Here is a 19,266-nt window from a genome sequence, read left to right as displayed (position 1 = left end):
CTATGGCGCTGCCAAATTCCGCAGTACTTTTGATCTCACATTAGGGTACTGGAAGACCATCTTGACAGGGGGGGCTAAAGAGAGATCTGCATTTTCCACACCTGAAGGCCATTACCAGTTCCGTGTGATGCCTTTCAGGTTGAAAAATGCCCCCGCTACCTTCCAACGGTTGTTTAATGGGGTCCTAGCTGTCAAGGATGCTTTCTGTACAGCCTACCTAGATGATATAGCTGTCTATACTTCCAGCTGGGAGGAACACCTGCTCCACCTCAAGGAGGTGCTTCAGACTCTGCAAAAAGGCAGGTCTGGCCATCAAGGCTAGTAAGTGCCAGATTGGGCAGGTTTCCGTGGTGTACTTGAGACACCTAGTAGTTGGTGGCAAGGTGCAGCCACTCCAAGCCAAGATTGAAACTATCAAGGCCTGGCAACCACCTAGAACACAGACCGAAGTGAGAGCCTTCTTAGGCCTCACTGGATACTACTGTAGGTTTGTCAAGGGCTATGATACCATTGTGTCACTCCTGACAGAACTTACTTCCAAAAAAGCAACCTAGGTTGGTGAATTGGACAGAGGCTTGTCAGAAAGCCTTTGACTCACTGAAGGAAGCCATGTGCACGGCGCCCGTGCTCAATGCCCCTGATTACTCTCAGGAATTTATTGTGCAGACACACGCTTCAGAGCATGGCATAGGGGCTTCTCTAGCACAGCTAAATGATGAGGGCTCAGACCAACCAGTAGTCTTCATTAGTAGACCACTAATAAGTAATAACTAATTAGTATTACCACTGGAATAGAGGTGGAGTGCTATTGAAAGAGAAGCATTTGCTGTGGTCTGGCACTACAGAAGCTGAGACCATACCTGTTTGGGACTCACTTCTGGGTTCAGACAGACCACAGGCCCCTCAGATGGCTCATGCAGATGAGGGGTGAGAATCCTAAATTCTTGAGGTGGTCCATTTCCCTACAGGGGATGGACCTTACGGTGGAGCATCACCCGGGGATTGGCAACGCCAACGCTGATGGTCTCTCCAGATACTTCCGCCTTAGCGATGAGAGCTCCCAGGAGGTTGGATAGCTCTCCCCACTTTCAGCTGGAGGGACACATGTTAGACCTGACAGCCTTAGGGTGGTCACCCCTAATTTTTTGCCTGCCCCCATCCACTTTTTAGATACTGTTTTTGCTGGTTGTAAGACTCTGCGCACTTTACCACTGCTATCCAGTGCTAAAGAGCATATGCTCTCTCCCTTTAAACATGGTAACATTGGATCATACCCAACTGGATTATTTAATTTACTTATAAGTCCCTAGTAAAGTGCACTATGTGTGCCCAGGGCCTGTAGATTAAATGGTACTACTGGGCCTGCAGCACTGATTGTGCCACCCGCTTAAGTAGCTCCTTAACCTTTTCTCAGGCCTGCCATTGCAAGGCTTGAGTGTGCAGTTTCACTGCCAATTCAACTTGGCATTTAAAAGTACTTGCCAAGCCTAAAAACTCCCAGTTTTCTGCATATAAGTCACCCCTAAGGTAAGCCCTAGGTAACCCATAGGGCAGGGTGCTGTGTAGGCAAAAGGCAGGACATGTACCTGTGTAGTTTACATGTCCTGGTAGTGTAAAACTCCTAGATTTGTTTTTACACTGCTGTGAGGCCTGCTCCCTTCATAGGCTAACATTGGGGCTGCCCTCATATATTGTTTGAGTGGTAGCTGCTAATCTAAAAGGAGTAGGACGGTCATATTTAGTATGGCCAGAATGGTGATACACAATCCTGCTGACTGATGAAGTTGGATTTAATATTACTATTTTAGAAATGCCACTTTTAGAAAGTGAGCATTTCTCTGCACTAAAATCCTTCTGTGCCTTACAATCCACATCTGGCTGGGTTTAGTTGACAACTCCCTTGTGCATTCACTCAGACACACCCCAAACACAGGATACTCAGCCTCACTTGCATACATCTGCAGTTTGAATGGGTCTTCCTGGGCTGGGAAGGTGGAGGGCCTGACACTTCCATGTCAAAAGACAGTAGCCTGCCCTCACACAAATGACTGCCACACCCCCTGTGGGGACCCTGGCAGACAGGATTGAACTGAAAGGGGACCTTGTGTACTTCTGAGCCACTCTCTGAAGTCTCTTCCACTTCAATGGCACATTTGGTTATTTAAAGAGGGCCTCTGCCCCTACCAACTCGGATACTTCCTGGAGAAGAAACCTGAACCAGAACCTGCATCCTGCCAAGAAGAACCGGCTGGCTGCCCAAAGGACTCACCTGTCTGCTTTGTGTGAAGGACTGCTGCCTTGCTGCAGTCCTGCTGCCTTGTTGCTCTCTGGCTGTGGTGAAGAAGTGCTCTCCAAGGGCTTGGATAGAGCTTGCCTCTTGTTCCCTGAAGTCTCAGGACCAAAAAGACTTAGAGGGTCATTCTGACCCTGGCGGCCGGTGGCCGCCAGGGTCACCGACCACGGGAGCACCGCCGACAGGCTGGCGGTGCTCCAATGAGCATTCTGACCGCGGCGGTTCAGCCGCGGTCAGAAGCGGAAAGTCAGCGGTCTCCCGCTGACTTTCCGCTGCTCATTGGAATCCTCCATGGCTGCGGAGCGCGCTCCGCAGCCATGAGGATTCTGACCCCCCCTACCGCCATCCAGTTCATGGCGAGAAAGCCGCCATGAACAGGATGGCGGTAGGGGGGGTCGCGGGGCCCCTGGGGGCCCCTGCCGTGCCCATGCCAATGGCATGGGCACGGCAGGGGCCCCCGTAAGAGGGCCCCAAAATGTATTTCACTGTCTGCCTTGCAGACAGTGAAATACGCGACGGGTGCAGTAGCACCCGTCGCACCTTCCCACTCCGCCGGCTCGATTACGAGCCGGCATCCTCGTGGGAAGGTCGTTTTCCCCTGGGCTGGCGGGCGGTTTTACTGGAACCGCCCGCCAGCCCAGGGGAAAACTCGTAATACCCGCCGCGGTCTTTTGACCGCGGCGCGGTAATTTGGAGGGCGGGATCCTGGCGGAGGCCTCCACCGCCCGCCAGGGTCATAATGAGGCCCTTAATCTTTACAAGAAGGACTCCTTGTGTGGCGAAATTTGATGCACAGCCTGCCAGAAACGACGCACAACCTACACCACTGTGAAAAATTCACTGCACGCTGAACCAGAACGACGCAGCCTGACTTTGCATCGAGAAGATCAACGCAGTGCCAGCGTAGTGACTGGAAATTCGACACACGGCTCAGCAGATCGACACATAGTCGAGCCGGAATGACACAGCCCAACTTACAGAGAGGAATCGACGCAGCGCCTGCCATGCAGTAGATAACGCCCACCGAATTGATGCAGCTCCTGCGACTTTGTCCTGCCAGCACAGGAAATCCATGCATCATCCCCAGGACATCTGAAACCCCCCAACCCGAAGAGGATCCACGACCGAGCACCGGAAATCAACGAACAGCTGTCCCTGCGTGAAAACTAAATGACGCATTGTCGTGTGCAGCCAGAGAAATCAACGCACACCCCTTTGTTTCCACGCATCTCCTTCTCTGCGGTTCTTTGTGGAGATTTTGCACGCGAACCAGGTACTTTGTGCTTGAAAGAGACAATGATTGCTTTGAAAAGACTTAATATCTTCTAAGTTAAGCCTGACTGCTCAATGCCAAGCTACCAGAGGGTGGGCACAGGATAATTTGGATTGTGTGTGACTTACCCTGACTAGAGTTAGGGCCCTTGCTTGGACAGGGGGTAACCTGACTGCCAACCAAAGACCCCATTTCAAACACATATGTACAGAAAAAGGGACACAGCCTAGTCTATAATGTTCGTAGGCCACATGGCCACAGGCCAAAGTCCAAGGCCACACATGTCACCTGCATCAACAAGGAGAGAACACTGCAGGGGCATCAGTTGGTAAATAGGCAGGCACCTCAGGGGGACGGGGGGCACCTCAGCTGGGAGATGGAACAAGACCACTCGTTCTGGAGGGGGCAACATGCCATGTGCTTGGTCCTGGGGAGTGCAATGCCACAGTCTCTCAATTGGGTGACTTGCCCACTTGCTCTGGAGGGGGCAACATGCTCTGTGCTAGGTCCTGGGGAGTGCAAGGCCATAGTCTCTCAGGTGGGGGACTTCCCCACTGGTTCTGGAGAGGGCAACATGCCCTGTGTTTGGTTCTGGGAAGTGATGGGCCACAGTCTCTCAGGTGGGTGACTTGCCCACTGGTTCTGGAAGGGGCAACATGCCCTGTGCTTGGTCCTGGGGAGTGCAAGGCCACAGTCTCTCGAGTGAGTGACTTGCCCACTTGCTCTGGAGGGGGCGACATGCCCTGTACTTGGTCCTGGGGAGTGCAAGGCCATAGTCTTTCAGGTGGGTGACTTCCCCTATGGTTCTTGAGGGGGCAACATGCCCTGTGTTTGGTCCTGGGGAGTGATGGGCCACAGTCTCTCAGGTGGGTGACTTGCCCACTGGTTCTGGAAGGGGCAACATGCCCTGTGCTTGGTCCTGGGGAGTCTTGGGTATGTCTTATCCACTGGTTCTGGAGGGGGCATCGTGCCCTGTGCTCTAGATCCTGGGGAGTCTTGGGTATGTGTGTGTGTTACCCACTGGTTCTAGAGGGGGCAGTGTGCCTTGTGCTCTTGATCCTGGGGAGTGCAAGGTCACAGTCTCTCAGTGGGTGTCCACTGGATTTGCAGTGGCAAGGCTGCACAACAGCCCATGGAGACAGGATTACATACCGTCCGCTGGTGGTTACAGCTGCTCACTCCTGCAGCTGTTCACTGGAGGTGGTGGTGCTGCTGGTGGGGGGAGGCTCCTGTCCATCCTCTGCAACCTCGGACGGCTGCTCACTGGAGGTGGTGGTACTTCTGGTGGGGGGAAGCTCCTGCCCATCTCCTGCAACCTCAGACGTCTGCACAACCATGGTTGGTGATGGGGGCTCCGTCACAGTTCCTGCCCCAGGCCCCTTGCTCTTCCTGCCTTCTGGTGCCGGCTCCTTTGTCTTCCTGGCAGCTGGTGCAGGCTCCTTCACCTTCAAGACATGTGGCCTGGATCCTTTCCAACCACAAATGGGTGTGGTGACTACTGGGCCCGTGGACTTAGTGGCTGAGGTGCCTGGCTGGGTTTTTCCGACCCTGCCCATACATGCAGGACGGGGGGAGGGGTAGGGAGGAGGTCAACGGTGGATAAGAACAGTATTTTAGAGACATTGGGATGGGAAGAGGGAGAAAGAATGGGAGATAACAAAGAGGGAGTGGAGGTGTTGGAGGTGTCTGACTGCTTATTTTAGGTGCAGGTGCATGGGCTGTTGGGTGTCTGAGTGCTTGTGTTTGTGTGCCTTAGGAGGGGGGGACAGACACAGTGGGAGAGGACAGAGGGGACGTGTGTATGGCTGTTGTGGAGGTGTCTGCCAGTGAGGTATAGTGCATGCATGTAGTGTAGACGGAACTGGGAGGGAGCTGGAGGTGGAGGAGGAGGAGAGGGAGACAGTGGAAATAGTGGATGTTGGTGTGTCTGCATCTGGGTGGTGTTTGTGTGAGTACCTGTGGGATGAAGTGTGGTGCTTGTATTGGCCTGTACCACTCTTTTGTGTTGTCTTGTGTGCATGCTCGTCTGCCTGAATGCTTGGGATGGGTTGGGGTTGAGGAGAATGGGACTGGGAAGAGGAAGTTGGAGGGGGGAGGGCGGAAACAGGGGCAATGGCTGCCATCAGACAGGAGGGCAGAGCCTGGATCGATCTCTGTTGGGTGACCAATCCAGTGTGAAAGCTCTCCAGGAATGCATTAGTCTGTTGCATTTGGGCTGCTAGCCCCTGGATGACATTCACAATGGTTGACTGCCCAACAGAGATGGATCTCAGGAGGTCAATAGACTCCTCACTCAGGGAAGAAAGGCTCACTGTGGCAGGGCCTGAGGTGCCTGGGGCAAAGGAGATGCCCACCCTACTGGGAGAGCGGGCACAGGCAACTAGATGAGGGGCTGCTGGGAGGGTGGTGCTGGTACTGGGGGTGGCGGCTGTACCTGTAGCTTGGGTCGTCAGAGAGGTGTCTGCCACCACCAGGGAACTTCCATCGGAGGAGGTATCTGTGTCAGAGCTGTCCCCTCCAGTCTCCACCATGGTGCTCCCCTCGCCCTCCGTCCCACTGGTACCCTCACCGTCGGTGGATTCTGCCTCCTGAGTCCTGTGGGATGCAGCTCCCTCCGTCTCCGGTGCCTCTGCTCGTCCGCCAGATGATGCTAATGCACATAAGGACAGGGTGGCAAAGCACCCTCACACTCACGGAACAGCCCTACGCATTATGCCATAGCACAACCAGAGAAAACATTAGCAGCCAAGGCATGGGGAGGGGCACACACCACCAAATGCAGCACACCTGGGACCCATGCAGCCCTGACCAGTAGTGGATGCCTACGAGGTAGGTTACAATATTTTCCCTTCTGAACCCTAGTCACCAGGGGACCTACGCTGCACTGTCAGGCCTGGCCTAGGGGCACCCACTGACACACATCCCCCACCCAGATACCACCCACCATGCATAAGTTGTAATGATGGGCACTGTACTCACCCCCTTGTGGCTGCTGTGATGCCCTCAAGCGCCCATCCAGCTCAGGATAGGCCACTACCAGTATGCAGGCCATCAAGGGGGTCAGGGTTCGACGGGCGCCCCTTCCTCGTTGGGAGGCCATCCCCAGCTGAGCCTCTGCAGTCTTTCTAGCCAAGCATCTCAGGTTCTCCCACCATTTCTAAAAGTGGGTGCTCCGCCTGTCGTAGACCCCCAGGGTCCGCACGTCCTTGCAGATGGCACACCAGAGACCCTTCTTTTGATTGGCGCTGACCTGCAGAGGTAATAAACACAGGAAAATGGAATTAGTCAAACAGTCCTGCCTGTTACACTTATGGCCCACCATATCTCTTCACATCACCTTTTACACACACATGGCCCAGCACAAAACTAATAAGCCACCCAGAGGACATCCACCCACCCCCCCTTACACGAGCCCTTCACACACACCACTCCTTGCATTCATGCCACATGCATCGTGCCCACAGTGCACTCACCTGTTGGTCTGGAGGCCCATACATCAGTCCATACTGGGGTAGGACCCTATCCACCAGTCTCTCCAACTCCGCTGAAGTGAAGGCTGGGGCCCTTTCCCCAGTCACATGGGCCACGGTAGGTTCCAGACATAGGTCACAGCAGCACATGCAGTGTAGGTCCTCTCCTGTTGAAGATCAGGTAGCAAGTGAGGAATATGATAGAAAATGGCAGTCATGTCCGAAGGGGTGCATACTGTCACCGCTGGCATAGATCACCGTTGGCTACTGTAACCCATAGGGCCCAAGGTTAACCAATGAGGAGTTGCACGTCAGCAAAATTACCTCACTTCCACCTGTCCCTCCAAACAGGAGAGACATTTCAGGTGGGACAGGCACTGGAAACGTGCTGCGTCACTGGTGAAATTAGGACATACTGGACAAATAACACTTACCAATTACAAGTTAACAGCATGCAAAGTATTGTTGTATCTCCATTGTTCAGTTTGTGACCGGCTCCTCACTCTTTTTGCCCCAAAGATTGCTACCACTGAGGATGAATAGGAGATGGAGACATACCCCTGTGTACAGACCCCTGGTGGACTTGGCAACAGTGGAGGACAGGCACATTATCCTCCCCTATAGAGTGTTGTCTGTCCTAATTAAACACATGTGCAGCTGCATTGTATTTCCCTAGGTTGAAGATTTGGCCACAGTGAAGGCTGAGTTCTGTGCAATGGGACAAATCCCCAGCATAACTGGGGCGACTGATTGAACACATATTGCATTTGTCCCCCCCGCCAGAATGAACAGGTGTACAGAAATCGTAAGAGCTTCCATTCTACGAATGTACAGATGGTGTGCTTTGCAGACCAATACATCTCCCACATCAATGCTATGTATCCTGGTTCGGTGCATGATGGCTTTGTCCTGAGGAATAGCAGCATCCCAAATGTGATGGCCCAACTACAGAGGCACAAGGTGTGGCTAATAGGTGAGCTCTGGTTCCCACCCAATACATGTTCGTGTATGGGTATGGTGTGGGCCATATGGGATACTGTGTGGCTAAATGTTGTCCCTCAAATATTGCAGGTGACTCTGATTACCCCAACCTATCCTGGCTGCTGACCCCTGTGAGAAATGCTAGGAAAAGGGCAGAAGAATGTTATAATGAGGCCCATGGGTGAACCAGAAGGATAACAGAGAGCACCTTTGGCCTCCTGAAGGCCAGGTTTTGGTGCCTTCATCTAACAGGTGGATCCCTGTGCTACTCACCCAAGAAGGTCTGCCAGATAGTAGTGGCATGCTGCATGTTGCACAACCTTGCCCTGAGACGCCATGTCCATTTTCTGCACAAGGAGGAGGCTGGAGATGCCCCTGTGCCAGCAGTGGACCCTGTGGACAGTGTGGATGAGGAGGCAGAGGATGAGGATGAGGACAACAGAACATCAATGCTCAGACGATACTTCCAATGACACACAGGTAAGACAGTGTTAATTCACATTTCAATGACATTTGTTAGAATTTCTGTGGCACTGCCATGCTGTTTTTTCCCACTTCTATGCTCACTTACTGTACCCTCTGGCAATTCATTTAGCAGATGTTGGTGACTTGACATACACTCCTGGTGTGATCACTGCAGCCAGCTACAGATCGTTAATCTATGCTCATTTTCTGTACAGTTGATTTGTAATATTTGTACCTATTTCAATTATTATATACTTGAAAAATTTGACATACTCCAAACTTATTTTTTTTAAAGGCTGTTTATTGAAGTGCTAAAATATTGAGGGGCAAGTGCAATGGGCCGGGTGATGATGGAGGAAAGTCCAGGGGATTGTTACAGTCTGTTTGTAGCACAGGTGCATTGTCAAAGGAGACATAGGAAGGGGAGCAATGGCAGTTCAAGGTGGACAAGGTGACTGAGTGGGACACAGGGGTGACAATCAGGAGAGTCTCATTTCCTGGTGGGGGTCTTGGCAAGTGTCTCTGGCTTCTGTCTGGATCGCAGGGAACATTTGAGGGGTGGTTCTCCCTCTGTGGGGGCTGCTGGTGGCCTGTGAGACCTGTGGCAGGGCCTCCTGTCAAATAGCGGCAGTGGAGATGGAAGGCTGTTCAGATGTCTGGCTGGTGGCAGGGCCCCGCTGTTGTGTGACTGCCTCCCTCATAATGTTGTCCATGTCTGCCAGCACCCCTGCTGTGGAGATCAGGGTGTTGTTAATGGTCTGCAAGTCCTCCCTGATCCCCTGGTACTGTCCCTCCTGCAGCCGCCTGTTCTCCTGCACATTGTCCAGGATCTGGCCCATCGTGTCCTGGGAATGTTGATATGCTCCCAGGATCTCTGCAAGTGCCTCCTGGAGATTCGGTTCCCTGGGCCTGTCCTCCACCTGGCGCACAGCACTCCTCCTAGTTTCCCTATTAGCCTGTGCCTCTGCCCCTGAACGGTGTACCCACTGCCACTAACCCCAGGTCCGGATTGTCTTGGGTATGAGGTGTGTCCTTGGGGTCCCTGTAGAGGTGGACAAGTTGCTGATTGAGGTGTCCTGGGGCAGAGGTATGGGTACGCTGGGTGGCTTCTGTGGTGGTTTTCCAGATGAGGGAGGCTCTGCGGTGGTGTGTGACTGGGCCTGGGTAACCGGCTGTCCAGAAGTTCCAGATAGGCCAGTTTGGTCTTCCAGATCCTGAAGACCAGAGTTGCTGTGATCACTGTGCGCCTCTTCAGTTGGTGGACTGGATATTGCTGGCATCTCCTCTCCACTGACACTGGCTGGGGTACCAGTGGGGATGTACATGATGTGTTATGGTTTCTGTGTCTGACATATTGACATCCGTGGCTTGCCCTCTTTGGTTGTATTTGCCCTGGCAGCTTTCACTTGAATGTGTGTTAGTGTATGGTGGGATTGTTAGTTCTGTATGGTGTGCATGCTTTAGTGATAATTGTACATGCAGAGTTGTGAGTGGTGTCCATGCATTGTTAGAGCATGCAGGGCTTGGCATTGGGATGAGTGAGATGTGATGGTGGGGTGTGTGGGATGGAGTGGAGTGATGGAAGTGAGGGTTGGGGTATGTGATGGCATGCAGGTAGGTGGTACTAGCAGTAGTAGAGAGTTGACTTACCAGAGTCCAGTCCTCCTTCTACTCCGTCCAGGCCCTCAGGATGCAGGATTGCAAAGACTTGCTCCTCCCATGCTGTGAGTTGTGGGGGAGGAGGTGGTGGTCCACCGACAGTCCTCTGTACAGCGAGCTGGTGTCTTGCTGCAATGGAACATACCTTCCCCCGTAGGTCGTTCCACCTCTTCCTGATGTCATCCCTAGTTCTTGGGTGCTGTCCATGGTATTGACCCTGTGCACGATTCTCCGCCACAGCTCCATCTTCATAGCTATCGATATCTGCTGCACCTGTGCTCCAAACAGCTGTGGCTCTACCCTGATGATTTCCTCCACCATGACCCTTAGCTCATCCTCTGTGAAGCGGGATGTCTTTGTGGTGCCATGGGTGTTGTGTGAGGTATGTAGGTGAGGGTGTGTTGGGTACTGTGTTAGGGTGTGTGATGTGGGGTGCATGAGTGGTGTATAGGTGTGTATAGTGTGTGGCTCTGGTTGTGTCTGTGGTCTTGATCTCTCTCTGCTGGCAATGGTTTGTAGTGGTAGAGAGTTGTGGGTACTGTGGGTGTGTGTTCTATAGGGGTGTGGGTGTGGTATGTGTATGGGTGTCAGGTGTGTGTTGTTTGAATTGTCCAATGTGGTGTTGTTTTGTATGTGTGTCTCCATTGGAGCGCGACGGTATGTACCGCCAATAGTTTACCGCCGTTGAATGTCCGCCGTGATGATTAGTGGGTCAAAATGTAGTGGTCAGTTGGTGGCAGTCACCGTGGCGGTAAGTGGGATTTACCACCAATGTCATAAACTAGGGCTCCACTTGGACCACTGGGAGGGATACAGATGGTGCACCTAACCTTGGGTGTGATATAGGACTCCGCTAGGACCCCGGGGTGAGATACAGATGGTATGCATGACCGTGGGTGTGATATAGGGCTCCTCTTGGACTGCTGGGCAAGATACAGATGGTATACTTGACCCTGGGTGTAATATGGGGTTCTGCTTGGACCCTGAATGAAATACAGATGGTGCGCCTGACCATGGGTGTGATATGGAGCTACGATTGGACTACTGGGTGATATACAGATAGTACGCTTCACCCCTGAGTGTGACATAGGGTTAAAGCCTCACCGCTTGCACCACTAGGTGTGACACAGGTGGTATGCATAGGCTCTGTGATATAGGGCCAAGACCTCAATCCTATTTTTTAGTCTAACACTGTTTCTTAGTAATACTGATCTCTTAAACACTAGTGGTGTCTAAAAGAAGTGAGAGGTGCTATTTGCTCGGACCAGTGGGCATGACACAGATGGTACACTAAGCCCCTTTGTGTAAAAGAGGGTACAATTCAGACATTAGGGAAAACTTTGGACCTTGGAGATTAGGTGTAGCTTGTGCTTGGCCAAGGAGGGCCTGTAGTTGTCAAGTTGTTCCTTCTTCTCCACGTAAATTGTTGCTATATTTATCCCCGAGCTGACATTGACAGACTATCGGGTTCACTTGGTCATGTGAACCGTGCATAGCCTCTCCTCAGCTTTGGGGCACATGCACTAGAAGCGGGCTAGGAGTTTTGTTTCGACAGTCATCATTTTTTATCTGTCATTTTTTCCTCTCTTTTCTCTTCATTTCCATTGTGTTGTCAATTAATACATTATTAATATTGTGGTGCTGATAAACCGTTGCAACTATATTTCATGTTGAAATGCTATGTCTTGTTAAGTGTTTTATTATGTGTATAAAGAAGTCACTATCTTTGTCCCACAAATATTTGTTCCATGTCTGCTAATCCATTGACAAAACAGTTTTACAATGTGTTCAATTAACCATTGTACTTTCTTTCAGGCTGTGAGCGTTCATATGCATTGTTTTATCTATTTTGAAAAGTCTGTTTGATACATCTCTGTCTAATTTTGAGCTGATAGCTAGTAGCCATTGCCAGCATAATCCTGAGTACATATTTCTCCATGGGCACAGTAACATTTAGGATATTTAAAACTTAAGAAAGATAGAATTGTACCGGTCCCCTAAAAAGTTTTCCAACCCACCATGGACTCGCTGTTAAGCCACATGCAAGCTATCTACCTCACACAGGCTAAAAAGCTAGATAAATACTGTTGCGAATGGCATGCAAATAGAAGGCACATGCCGCCTTCCCATGGCCAGAGGGGGGCACCTTTCACACCAACACAATAGAACACACAAGGACACACATTCAGACCAAATTTGTAGGGCGTAAGAAGGCTAAAAGAGAGGCATTGTTAGAATTATGGGCCATCTTCAAGGTTGTCTGACCTGCAATCACCGAGAACCCACAAGCAAGGTTTCCGCACCTCCCCATCATATGGAAGTATGGAAGTGCTCTCTCTGATGCCTGCCATCCCAGTCATTCCTGCACTAGTTTACACCAATCCACTAGTTCTGGAGCCTGGATAGCCCCTGCTACAGCAAGCCGCTGGATACAGGGCTGGGGGGACACCGATCTCAGCCCAGGTTGGCACTGGGGTTCCCTCCAAACTCAACCCATCCCCTATCCATCACCCTCTGTCAATCAAACCCCAGCAGCGCTGGGAGCATACACTCCAACCGGTCTGAGATCAAATAGCAAGGTTGGTTACCGCAAGCACCTGGTGACTTTTGGCTGACCACGACTGAGATAATAGTGAGAGACGACAGGAAAAGATTTCTTCTTACTTTTTGCAGCCTGCTAGCAGATTATAGAGGAAAAACAGTTCAGACAGTCCTTACCCAAGAGGGGCCCTTTGAGCCAGAGGATTGCATTAGATATGGGAGAGGAAATCCTAATTGGGATTTCCCCTACATGCAGTAATGCCTCTTAAGGTGGGAGAGAAGACAAGTCAAGGGACGAAGGGAAGTTAGAATAGGTAGGAAGAAAACAGGGACCAGGCCACTGGTACAGAATCATTGAATAAGGAGCAGGCAACCCTGGTCAAAACAGCCATAGCGACAATGGCACAGAAGGCGGCAGCACCAATAAGGGTGTCATGACAGAGGTTCAGGAAGGATTTAACATGTAGGGATGGGAGTCGAGGAAGTTAGATAGAGTCCCCAGCGCCAGGATGAGTCACATTCCCCTGTCAGTCCACAGAACCAGATAAACAGCAGGGCCAATGTAGGTCAACCGTGCAACCGACAGGTGAGATCCACACACCCACTCTCACATGCCCTATACTATCAATGACCCAATGATACAATGAGGAGTCCACTGTAATGATACTGATAAACGACATACCTTAGCTTTCTTACTGACACAAGGGCAACAGAGTCCCACCTAAAAGAAGGGATCGTTGTCCTGTCGAAAGATTCCATGAACACACAGGGATTCTCAGGTGCAGTCATGAGGGTTCCCTTCACAAAACCCCTAGAGTTGGACGTGGTAAGCAGCCGCGCGAAGGGGAAATACTATGTTACCACACATCCCCTACTAATCTTCTAGGAAGAGACTTGGGGCCAGATGTAGCAACCCTTTTGCGAGTCGCAAACGGCGAAAATCGCCGTTTGCGAGTCGCAAACGTGGGTTTGCAATGCACAAATGCATATTGCGAGTCGTTACCGACTCGCAATATGCATGTGCGACTCGCAAATAGGAAGGGGTGTTCCCTTCCTATTTGCGACTCGCAATGGTATGCAATACCATTTGTGACCGCATATGCGGTCGCAAATGGCATCGCAGTTACCATCCACTTCAAGTGGATGGTAACACAATCGCAAATTGGAAGGGGTCCCCATGGGACCCCTTCCAGTTTGTGATTGCACCCAAAAATAGTTTTTCAGGGCAGGGAGTGGTCCAAGGGACCACTCCCTGCCCTGAAAAAACCGAAACAAAAGGTTTCGGATTTTTTTAAAATGCAGCTCGTTTTCCCTTAGGGAAAACGGGCTACATTTAAAAAAAAAAAAAACTGCTTTATTTGAGCAGCAGGTCGCTAACATGGAGGCCTGCTGACGTCAGCAGGCCTCCATGTTAGCGAGTGCCCATAGTCGCTATGGGGCCACAATTTGCGACCCACCTCATTAATATTAATGAGATGGGTCTTTGCGACCCCATAGCGACTTGCAGAAGGTGTCTGAGACACCTTTCTGCATCCCAAATTGCGACTTGCAATTTGCGAGTCGCAGAGACTCGCAAATTGCAAATCGCAATTTGTTTTTTTCGTACATCTGGCCCTAAATGGCCAAACTAAATATGACCATTCTTTTTGCAGAGGAAGGGACAATGAAGTACTTGACCCCTGGGGTCACCTCTTCAAGACTCATGTCCTTGATTTACTCATATTGCACAGAAAGACTAGCAAGAGTGGCACCCTTCGATATGTCGGCCTTCACTAATGCAATCCTCACCTTCATTGTTAATGCACCATAGATGACACGTCAGGAGCTGCAATTTTCCCATAAATTTGTATTCCGCTGGGAAGGTCACCATGATGCAGGAATCCAAGGGAAAATACTGCTTTTCCTGGAGGCTGTCGAAATGCAACTCAGATACGGGATCCTGCAGGCAACCATCCAAGCGGATGCAATGTAGGTGTGTGTCATCTTTGCTCACCAGGCCTCAGCATATGGGAGAAAATTGATGACCACTTGTTTGGCGAGTGCCCGAGGGCCACAGAAATTGTCTTTGTATACTCCATCAGGGTTAGGGTGGAACCGTGTAATGAGACCCCTCACCCATAGCAGTACTAACAACATGGCACGAAGAACGTTTGACCACAGTACTGCCACAGCCGTGGGACAAAGGCCCTACAATGTAGGGCTCATCAACAATGACAAACTCACAATGATAACACTACAGGAGGGGGCTATCCTACCCCAGGTGCGCAAGTACCCACTCTTTAAGGAGGCGGCTAAAGGTATAGCACCCATGATTAAAGGGCTAATCGATCAAGAAGTCCTCCACGTGGGGGTCTCCTCCTACAATACACTGATCTTCCCAGTCAAAAATTGCTTGGCAGGGACCTGGCGCCTGGTGCAGGATCAGCATCCCATCAATGACATTGTGACCCCGGAGTTCCCCGTAGTACCAGATCCATCTGTCATACTAACTAGCATACCTGCAAAAGTCTGCTATTGCTCTTTAATAGACATAAAAAAGCATTCTCTGGCATTTTAATGCACCCCAACAGTTAGTATCTGACTGGCTTCACTTTCCGAGGGGTCCAGCTGCTATACTAAAGATTGCTTCAAGGGTACTGTGAATCCTCCAGTATTTTCAACCGAATACTGAAAAAAGACCACTCCAACTTCCAGTTCAGCAGCACCCTTATACAGTACACCAGCAACACCTTCGTATGTAGTCCCTCTGAGGACCTGTGTCACCAAGAGACCATAGCCCTCCTGACTATACTTGCCACAAGAGGATACAAAGTGGAAAAGGGGAAGGTGCAGTACGTACAACCAGAGTTTAGTTATCTGTGCCAAGTGATCTCAGTGACCGGCTCGCTGATTGTAGACTGTATTCAGGCTATGCCACCCGCAAAAATGAAAAGGAGTATGCAGATGTTTTTAGGACTATATAACTATGTCTGACATTGGGTCTTTGACTACAGGCTGCTCATCAACCCCTTACTCGGGGCCATGAAGAAGATTAAAGTGAGCCATGAGGAACTAGCATGGATGTGTGAGATGCACAAGACATTTGAAAAACTGAAAACAGAGATATTACACTGCCTCGTACTAGGGCAGCCCAACTATAAGAAATATTTTTTCTTATGTAGCCACAGTGATGGGCAAATCATGTTAGCCATCCTAACCCAAAAGTACCCTCTAGGACATGAACGCCTTGCGTATTACAGCAGGCTCTTAGACCCAGTCATGCAGTGTAATCTTCCTTGCGAGCATGCACTGGCAGCAGCAGCCTTTATCATTGACTAAAGCACTAACATTATGATGAGGGTGCCACTAACACTGCATGCTAAACATTCAGGGGCATATTTACAAGAAAATGGTGCATTGGTCCTGATGCACCACTTTTCTTGTGTCCCCCTACCGCCACCAACATTTTTGACGCTACTGTGGCACTTTGCTGCACTAGCGTAAAAAATGTTGATGCTAGTGCAGCAAAGCACGGGGTGGCCCATAGGTTACTATGGGTGTGCCATTTTTCCATCATTTTTAATGCCTAGGGAAGGCATTAAAAATGATGGAAAAAATAGTAATGAAATCTAGCAAATTTCACTGAGCCATTTGTACAGACCTCCATGCCTTGGAACCCCCCCCTTACATACATTATACCTACACACAGGAATAATGTAGTGCAATGGGTTGCAAAGTGGTGCAATGAAAGCATTGTGCCACTTTATTAATCTAGTTCAGAGAAAAGGCCATCTTAGTGCTGATATAGCGTTAAAAAAAATGACGCTAGGATGAAACATGGTGGTGCAAGGAGCTTGTAAATATGTCCCTCAGTGTTTGCTATCATACAGAACAGGGAAGAGCACGCTGACTACTCAATGGGTGTCAGAATATGAACTAATGCTCTCTAGGCCATCTATACAAACATAATATGGTGCCTTCTGGTGAATTCAGCCACCTTTCTAGTGCATGCAGTCAAGGAGGGAGAGAGGGACCACAACTGTGTTGCCTACATCCCCCAAAAGGATCAGTCAGGCAGAGGAGGATCCTATTGTGAATAGTAAGGCATTATTCATCAACGGATCTGTCACAATAGACCAAGAGATGGGTGTAAGGCACAGGGGGCACTGGTAGTGATGGCTTGTAACCATGCAGCTTCAGAGACATTGCATGTCACTGCATAGTGGAGCTGACTCTCCTCCCCTACAGCTCTAATTGAGGCCCTCACCCAAAGCGCAGGGAATAGGTAACCATCTACTTCAATTCTGCTTATGTCACCACCATGGTGTACTCTAGCATAGGCAGATGAAGAAGACAAGGGTTTCTAAAATTAGATGGCACCCCCGTCATCCATAGGGACCCCCTAGAATTACTAAGAGGTGCACTAACTTTACCTAAACAAGTGGCCATGGTAAAATGTGCCACTCACACCAGGGGCAAGGACTTTATATCTGAAGAGAATGTGTTGGCCGAACCAATTGCAAAAAATGGTAGCCTACGGAATGATCAAACGTCCACACATACTCTCCTCACTGCAACCTACAGAGGCAGATCCATCACACGACAAGCCATACACTGAGACAGCAAGATTATACTTAAAGGAATTGCAGAAAACAGCACTTCATGATGAAAAAGGGCATTGGTTAACCACTGCATGCAACCTTATATACTGACAAGTGCCAACAGGGAAACCCATCATGCCACAGAGCCTATTCAACATGGCCTTATCCCAATAACATTTATCAACACACGCAGCAAATATAACATGATGGCTGAGCTCCAGAGTGACTGGTTTATCCCCAGCCTTACTGAGGCAGTAACCATGTATTTAAATGGCTGTACCATCTGCCAGCTATACTCACCTAAACCAACACTGAAGGTTATATTGATGGCTATCCCACATCTACGGGACCATTGAAAGCACTACACATCAGTTTTATCCATATGATCAAGCGGTGTGCTAACTATTGATACCTGATAGTAGTGGTCTGCCCGTACGCCAGCTGGATCAAAGCCAGTCCCTCATGCACTGTGATGCCAAGGCGGCAGCCGTGTTCCTCATCAGGGAGGTAATAGCAAGATGGTGTTTACCAGATGTCATTTGTTTGGACCACGGCAGGCACTTTGTCAACTCCATGTTTGACCACATCTGCACCCATTTAGGTATAATGTACAAATTGGCCTCAGTAGATCATCCCCAAAGCAATGGTTCGTTGAGAGGCTCAATGTCATGTTAAAAAATAAATTAAGCAAAATTTGTACCAGCCTTGACAAAAAGTGGATTCACTGTCTGCCCCTAGTCTTGTTTATTCTAAGAAACACAACTAGCAGCAAGCACCACCTTACACCACACCAGATTGTAACCAGAAGACTGATGGGTACACCTATCCCAAAGACACAGATCAAATTAAGCACTTAGGTGAGCTCTCATGCATTAGAGGACAAGTTGCATGTATCTCTCTCTGAGTTAACCAAAACCGCCAAGTTCCTTTCTAAACAGGTCAGCTACCAGAATCCTAAGAGCACCACCACCAAGCTACCCTACCAAATATTTCAACCTCAGCAGGAGGTCAATATATGCCACTTCATGAGGAAATGGAAACAGGCCACATTTGAAGGACCTTAAAAAGTAATCTTCAGAATGCCTACTGCCCTTAAAGTGAAAGAAAGAGAGGCAAGAGTCCACCTCACCGTCATGTGACTAAAACCTTCACTGGCATATCCTCCATGAACTACACCACTGACTGTTTTTTTGGACTATTTTTTATGAACTCTCTTACAAAAACAAAGACAACCCCAGTACCGCAACACTTGGCCAGAGCAAAGACATCCCCGATCGCCAGAAAATTTCAGATGTTCCCCAGAAAAACACCCCAAGACCTGCAAAACTCCAAACTTTATGTATTTTTGTCAAATTGTATATCCTTTGTTTGTTGTGGACATGCCCACATCCTGCCTAGTCACACAGAGCCTATCTCAACATTACTACAGGGCTTGCATAGGGGGCTTTCTCACAATACTCACAATTACACTCAACCTAATGTTAGTATACCACACGCACTACACAGCACACTCTTATACATTACATGGTGTCAGCACATGACTGCTGTGGGCACTTAGACATTGGCCAAACCGTGCTATGTCTGTTCACTGATACCACACATAGTAGGTGCAGATAGGCTTTATTTATCCCAAGAGGTAGCCCCCAAGAAAGCAACAACTCTCATTCACCTGTACCTTTGTAGAACCAGGGCCAAGATGCAACCTAGTAAGGTAGAACCCTACAGAGTAGTAGTAAATGTCACTCAATATGAGACCAATCCAACCATCTTGTACCTTTACAATGAGCCTAATGATATTCAAACTGAGTTAGACAGGATGCGCAGGCAGGAAACTGTAGGGGAGGACAATGTTCAGCCCTGAGACTTTCATGAAAAGAGGTTCTTGGAGGTATCAAAACTTTCTCACCTGTGCACAAACACATCCTGTCCTGCCTCTGTCTGTTGTGCCAGGGCGGCACTTAGCATGTCTGGGTCAGTCTTCTTTAATAACAAGCGGACTCCAGA

The sequence above is a fragment of the Pleurodeles waltl genome, chromosome 8, assembly GCF_031143425.1.
Source record: "Pleurodeles waltl isolate 20211129_DDA chromosome 8, aPleWal1.hap1.20221129, whole genome shotgun sequence".
Lineage (NCBI taxonomy): Eukaryota > Metazoa > Chordata > Amphibia > Caudata > Salamandridae > Pleurodeles > Pleurodeles waltl.
The sequence above is the reverse complement of the archived record's forward strand: the minus strand, read 5'-3'. Positions refer to the sequence as shown.